Source organism: Calidris pugnax, unplaced genomic scaffold (assembly GCF_001431845.1).
Source record: "Calidris pugnax isolate Ruff unplaced genomic scaffold, ASM143184v1 scaffold109, whole genome shotgun sequence".
NCBI classification, from domain to species: Eukaryota; Metazoa; Chordata; class Aves; order Charadriiformes; family Scolopacidae; genus Calidris; species Calidris pugnax.
The window spans coordinates 118,406-124,405 of NW_015090844.1; the positions used below are offsets into that span (position 1 = coordinate 118,406).

At 44.2% G+C, this 6,000-nt stretch overlaps 1 protein-coding gene across 2 annotated transcripts in view; it reads left to right on the plus strand.

The window, feature by feature from the left end:
• The window catches only part of APBA1 (amyloid beta (A4) precursor protein-binding, family A, member 1), a 93,836-nt gene that overhangs the window by 58,265 nt on the left and 29,571 nt on the right, over nucleotides 1-6,000 (plus strand). The window lies entirely within an intron of this gene.

Genomic DNA, 6,000 nt, shown 5'->3' on the forward strand with positions numbered 1-6,000 from the left:
CTTTCTGTTGACTACTGGCAAATATATTATTCATGTACTTTTGGGTAGTTTTTGCAGCAGAAACTGTGCGGGAGAGCTGTTGGGTCAGCCACAGCCCCTACCGAGGATGGTAGGTAGCACCCTGAAGCGATGCATGGTGCCCCACACGTGTCATATGTGCAGGGGGAACCTGATGGAAGCATCTCCGAGACTGCCTGAAATTGAGGAGAGGTCACACAGCAATTAAATACTTCCTCCTGAAGTGAGCAGTTCAGTCAATTACCTTGTCTCAAATCAACTTGTTTGTATCATCAATGCACAAACTGGCAGGGGAGGGTCCTGGACCACCCCGCAAACTGATGAGTAAGTGCTCTGGGTATGCACAGAGGCAGTTACACCACAATTACACCACAACTGCAGTACAAACTTAAGTTTCATCCTTATGTCACAGTTATAAATTAAATTGCATAGATTGTGCCACAGTATGCATTTATGTGTACAGTAGTTCTGAGTTTATTTTTTCAAACCCTCCATTTTTAACACTATAGTTAAAGCAAATTTAAACAAAGGTGACCAATAATAATGATTAGTTCTATTGTAAGGAAATTTAGCTTTCAGCTGCATTCTTTATGGGTACTTTATACCATCTGAAAGCTATGAATGGGTGTTGGTGGTTTCAGTCTACATCTTAGTGAATAGAATTTGAACTGTTCAAACCACAGTAGATATTCTGCCACAACATAGTTGTGCTAAACCCGAAGCAATTTACTGCCATAGCTGTGCTGTACTGGGCTGCACTTGTGAAAATATGCATCTAATTATATTTGCACGTTGGACCTGAATATTTCATAGTGGTTTGACCTTTGGCTAATACGTATGGGTACCTCTCAGAAGACTTTTTATCACTGAAATCAAATAAATTTAAAAGCCTTGCTTTATCCAGCTGTCTCCTCTGAACTAATGTACATGGAGAATATATTTGCCATTCACAGAATCACAGAATCGTAGTGGTTGGAAGGGACCTCAGAGATCATAGAGTCCAACCACAAAAAACCAAACCAAACCAAAACAACACCACCCACCACCTAAATACACAACAACAACAACCAAACCAAAACTATCACCCACCCACACAACATCCCACCACAAACCAATAATCTTGGGCACTAGAGCATGCCCTGAAGAGCCATGTCTACACGTTTCTTAAATACCTCCAGGGATGGTGACTCCACCACCTCCCTGGGCAGCCCATTCCAATGCCTGACAACCCTTTCAGTAAAGGGTTGTCTCTGCCAAGATGCCTGTAGGTGGACATTAGTGTCATATAAGTAGTGGCCTTTTGTTTAAGTGAGTCTTGCACTGCTGAAGTATTTGTTGATTTTATTCCCTCTGTCCCAGCTTTGTATGTGAATATGTGACCCACTAGCTTATACGCATTTCAGATAAGCTGCTGCTAAAAGCAGATAAAATAACGCTGCTTTTATAAAGCAAGAGCAGGTGTTTGTGTTTGAAGATGTTTCAGTGTCAGTTATGTTTGTCTTCATGAGCTATTCAGTAGCCAGTTGGTTTGACCTGGATAGGTTAGATGTTACACCATACAACACAATCCTCTCCTGTTACAAGTTCTGTTACTAAATCCCTCTTCACGATAGCAAGGGAGGCTTCTCAGGCGGAGTGAGTTGTGTGTTAAGTTAGACTCAAGCAACGCCAAAACTGAGATGGAGAATTTTTGGATGTACCAGATTGAGTATCGTAAGAAACATGTAAGTAGATATTCAAGAGGAGAAATGGGGTAACTATTACTTTCTTGTAGCTGCACTTAAGAAAACACTTTGTTATTCCATTAATGGCCATCTCTATGTAATAACAGCATGCTTCACTTGAACATACTATCTATGTTCTGACAGCATTTTTGTTAGGCTTCTAAAACGTGTTTTGTTAACAGTCAGTGAAGCAGTCACTAAGACTATTTTACTATTTTAGACTTCAGTCTGTAGTGGTTTGAGCAAGTTGTCTGTCCGCTATGATTTATCAAAATATTTCTTGTTATTGCAATGAAAGCTACTTCCAGGCTGTGACTGAATTCTTTCCTTGGGCACTATGTATGGTACCTCTAAAAATGCGTTTTGATGCAGAAGAGAACTGAGTGTTTATTCCTCAGACATTGAACTTTTTTGTACAAACTTTTTTGTTTTTTGGGACAGCTCTCATGTCATGTCATGTAGCAAACTTCGTAGACTGTTTGATATTTGGATTTTGTAGTTTGGGGATTTATTTTTTTTCCTGAAAAATTTGAGCGTTCAAGCACAGCACATGGAAATCTGTGCGATCATTTTGATGGTGGCCTAATTCTGATACTTTGTAGATGAAAATAGCTGGGTAAAGGTATTTATACTGCTACTGGAGTAACTGTTAATACATTTTAAGTGGTGCAAAATTTCTTAATTAAATATATATAATTATATAATAATCTATAATATATAATAATAATTTTAAATAATAACATTTTAGCAACCAACCAATTTAAGTGAAATTATTTATTGGTATCGCTTTAGTGCATGAATATGAGAGCTTTCAGGCATTTTAAAGAATTTTTTTTGGTGGAAACATGTGATGCTAAAGTATGATATGCTTTACTTTGTTTCTTTGTTTACTATTGAAAGCTCGGTCCTACAACTTCCTAACGCAACTGGTGAGGGAACCGACCAGGGAAAGTGCCCTACTGGACCTGCTGATAGTTAACTCGGAAGGTCTTGTGGGGGATGTAAACGTTGGAGGCCGTCTTGGACAAAGTGATCATGAAATGATAAAATTTTCAATTCTCACTGAAGCAAGGCGGGGGGCCAGCAGGACTGCCACCCTGGACTTCCGAAGGGCAGACTTTGGCCTCTTCAGGAGCATGATTGGGGGTGTCCCTTGGGAGATGGTCCTCGAGGGCAAGGGTGCCCAGGAAAGCTGGTCATTCTTCAAGGAGGCACTCTTAAAGGCGCAAGATAAAGCTATTCCCAAGTCCCTAAAATCAAGCAGGAAGGGAAGAAGACCAGCCTGGCTAAATAGAGAGCTTCGGCTGGAACTCAGGAACAAAAAGAAGGCTTATAATCTTTGGAAAAAGGGCCTGGCAGATAAGGAGAAATACCATGAAGCGGTGAGGATATGCAGGGGGAAAATTAGAAGGGCCAAGGCTCAAGTGGAGCTCAGCTTGGCCACCAATATTAACAATAACAAAAAGGGGTTTTTTCAGTATGTTAACAGCAAGAGAAAGGTGAGGGATAATGTGGGCCCACTGATGGATGAGGTGGGCACCCTAGTAGTGGAAGACACGGAGAAAGCAGAGTTGCTGAATGCCTTCTTTTCTTCAGTCTTCACTGTTAGGACTACCCCTCATGAATCTGTGGCCTTAGAGGCAAGGGGGATGGTATGGAGAGAGGAAATTTTTCCTCTAGTAGAGGAGGGCCAGGTTCGGGACCACTTGGCCAAACTGGACATTCATAAGTCCATGGGGCCTGATGGGTTGCACCCACGAGTGCTGAGGGAGCTGGCAGACGTTATCGCTGGACCACTCTCGATCATCTTTGAGAAGTCGTGGAGAACAGGAGAGGTGCCTGAGGACTGGAGGAAGGCCAACATCACTCCAGTCTTCAAAAAGGGCAAGAAGGAGGACCCTGGGAACTACAGACCAGTTAGTCTCACCTCTGTCCCTGGGAAGGTGATGGAGAGACTCATACTAGATGTCATCTCCAAACAAGTTGAAGAGTGGGGGGTTATTGGAAGTGGGCAACACGGGTTTACCAAGGGTAAATCATGTATGACCAATCTGATAGCCTTCTATGATGCCATAACCGGTTGGTTGGATGAGGGGAGGGCAGCAGATGTCATCTACCTTGACTTCAGCAAGGCTTTTGACACTGTCTCCCATAACATCCTCATTGGGAAACTGAGGCAGTATGGGCTGGATGAGGGGACAGTGAGGTGGATTGAGAACTGGCTGTGTGACAGGACCCAAAGGGTAATTATTAATGGAGCAGGTTCAAGTTGGAAGCCTGTAACCAGTGGAGTCCCCCAGGGGTCAATACTTGGACCCGTGCTGTTTAATATATTCATCAGTGACCTGGACGAGGGGACAGAGTGTATCCTCAGCAAGTTTGCTGATGATACCAAACTGGGAGGAGTGGCTGACACCCCGGAGGGCTGTGCTGCCATCCAGCGAGACTTGGACAGGCTGGAGGGCTGGGCAAAGAAGAACCTCATGAGGTTCAACAGGGAAAAGTGTAGGGTCCTGCACCTGGGGAAGAAGAATGTCAGGCACCAATACAGGTTAGGGGTGGACCCGCTAGAGGCAACTACTGAAGAGAAAGATCTAGGGGTCCTGGTGGACAGTAAAATGACAATGAGTAAACAGTGTGCTCTTGCGGCCAGGAAGGCCAATGGTATCTTGGGTTGTATAGGGAAGAGTGTAGCCAGCAGGTCAAGGGAAGTCATTCTCCCCCTCTACTCTGCACTGGTGAGGCCACAACTGGAATACTGTGTCCAGTTCTGGGCTCCCCAGTTCAAGAGGGACAGGGAACTACTAGAAAGAGTCCAGCGTAGGGCTACAAAGATGATTCAGGGATTGGAGCATCTCCCTTATGAGGAGAGACTGAGAGAGCTGGGACTCTTTAGTCTGGAGAAGAGAAGGCTGAGGGGAGACCTTATCAACGCCTACAAGTATCTCAAGGGAGGGTTGAAGGAGGAGGGAGCCAGACTCTTTTCAGTGGTTCCCACCGAGAGGACGAGGGGCAACGGGCACAAGTTGGAACATAAGAGGTTCCACTCAAATATGAGGAGAAACTTCTTCACGGTGAGGGTGACGGAACCCTGGAACAGGCTGCCCAGGGAGGTTGTGGAGTCCCCTTCTTTGGAGATTTTCAAAACCCGCCTGGATGCAGTCCTGAGTAACATGCTCTAGCTCTAGGCAATCCTGCTTCAGCAGGGGAGTTGGACTAGATGATCTCTATGGTCCCTTCCAACTCTAGAAATTCAGTGAAATTCAGTGAAATATCCTGATGCCACTATTAGGTTGACAGTATTTATATTTATTCGTAATACAGAAATGCTACGTAACTGTTGGGAATGTCAGCACTATTGAGGATGCTCCGTTAAGTAAATAGGGGTTTCCATGTGTGTAGCCGGGTGAGTGTGGCACCATAACTCCAGCAGTTACACAGCGAGTTGGGGGAGCCTGTGTCTCTCTCACAGCCCCTGCGTGAGTGCCGGCAGTGCGATCCTTCAGTCTGACAGTACAAGCACATGCCAGCGTTCCAGGGACCTTTTCACAGCTGCCTGTGGCCAGGGACCATTTTGCAGCTGCATTTCCTTTTTGCCATGCAGTTGTAATTCAAAATATAGGGAGATGCAGGGACTACTCTTTTACCCAGGAGATACCTGTGAAAACAATTGCTTCTTAACTCTTTGGAAGCCTTTATTAGTTAACTATAATTCTAATATTTAGTAACTAGATAAGATAATCCTTTTAAAGAAATGAGGGTAAAGAAAAAGTGGAGGAGAATGGAATTTTATGCTCTTGTTTTGTTTTGTATCTGTGAAGCTAAGCTTGCAAAACTTAGATTATTTTTTTTTTAGCACACTGTTTCACGGAACAAAATGTTTCAGCTGGAGCGGAGGCATAACAGGAGGACACTCCTAGATCAGACCACTCCTAGGCCAGCTCAGAATACTGGAAGTGTAGCCCTTTTCTGGTATGACTTACTGTCTCAGAGAAAAGCCATGTCGTGTAATATTTTACAAAACCAGAAGAATAGTATTTGACTGTTTTACCATCAGTGGTGAACTGTTGAGCTGGCAAAGCTAGGGCCAAACTCCCTATGTCAAAGGAGAGTGTAGAATGCCAGGGTTGCTGAGCTAGAGACCCAGCGTGCGTCATGGTTATCATGATTAAAAGCAAGAGTTACAACAATTTAAAAGTGTTTGTCTTGGTTTTGGTTCCCCCCCCCCCCCCCCCCCCCCCCCCCGCGTCTTGTTTGT